The sequence below is a fragment of the Austrofundulus limnaeus genome, unplaced genomic scaffold (genome assembly GCF_001266775.1).
Source record: "Austrofundulus limnaeus strain Quisiro unplaced genomic scaffold, Austrofundulus_limnaeus-1.0 Scaffold872, whole genome shotgun sequence".
In the NCBI taxonomy this organism is placed as follows: Eukaryota; Metazoa; Chordata; class Actinopteri; order Cyprinodontiformes; family Rivulidae; genus Austrofundulus; species Austrofundulus limnaeus.
Genome location: NW_013953274.1, coordinates 135,229 through 136,695, shown reverse-complemented (window position 1 = coordinate 136,695; position 1,467 = coordinate 135,229).

The window sequence follows — 1,467 nt, the reverse complement described above, 5'->3', positions numbered from 1 at the left end:
GAGGAATGTCATTCCATGCTTTAGTATAAACATAGAAGAAAGCCCTCTGGCCGTAACAGTTTTTAAAAGTTGGTAAGTTCATCTCTAAAAGTTACTAACGAGCTAGCACCCAGTGAATTTTATGTTTAGAATAAGGGGGAGAAACCGTCTAATCATAATACTTCTATAAAATTATAACACTTCTGAGTGGCTTGTGAAAATTTTACTTCCAGAACGGTTGGCATTTATTACTTTGTTTGTGTGTGTGTCTTCGGGGAAAGACGAGGTAGTTGATGTCAGTAGTAGCCCTTAGCTAACATCGGGACATAGCTTCATCAGTCCGTGAGCAGTGACGGATGAGCCACTGATAAAGAATTGTCCTCGCCGCTTTTTAAAACATCCTTACAGTATATACACATCCGATGTGCGTCCATCTACGCCAAAGTTTGATGAAAAATGCTTTGATAAACAGTGATGGTGTATCCTCGTAATAATAAACTGCACCAATCAGAAAAAGACAACAGAGCTTCCGCTTTGAATTATGGGTAGTGGCGCAAAATCAGGAATACTGTGGATAAGCAAACCCCAATAAATTTCTTCAGTAGGGTTGGGCATCCAGTTTTGATAGGAACCGGGTCTAACACGTCAGTGAAATTGTTCGAATTTTAAAATTTTGATTCCTAGTTTTGATATCCGGTCCACCGACCGGAAGAAGTAGCCACCAAACAAAACCCGCAGGTGAGTCGCAGAAACCTCTTCGAAGAAGAATATGTGAGTCCCCTGAACAGCACTGAAGAACAATCCACAGGTAGTGTGTGTGCAAATGYAAAGTGTGCAGCGGTGTTCTGTAGTGTGGCTTCACTTTAATAAAAGAAAAAGATACTTTGGTGCAAAGGAGGGCGCAGGAGCAACATAATGAAACACTGCTCAGGGTTCTAACTTTGATGCGCTGTGCAAGAACATAAATACGTCTAAAACAAACATCTAGGCAGCTAACGTTACACTAGACCTTAAAACAGAAACATCAGCTCAGTAACATGTTTAAGTAGCTGCAGAATCAGACACTGGATATGTTTAAATGTGTTTTCAGGAGGTTTTTAACAACAAACCACTTTTTACTTTATATTTAAAAAAAAAACGTATTTATTTATTTATTTATGGATGAATTGTTTGTTTGTTTGTAGGGTTCACCAAAGGGGAAATAAAAATTTCCATGTGCCTTTGACTCTGTTTAAAAAGCCTTTCTCAAAAGAGACATTTTATTTTCTTTAATAAACAAAATAATAATGTTCCTTATGTTTTTGATTTATATCCTGATGCATCTCAGTAATCCAGGTAAAAAATCAAAAAGAAAAAATTGTGTAGGTCTTCTGGACGGGTTCTTCTTTAATGAAACGTTTCGTCTCTCCTCCAAGAGACTTCTTCAGTCTGAGAGTTTCAGGCAAAATTCAGGCTTTTAAGCCCGGCTTAAAAGCCTGAATTTTGCCT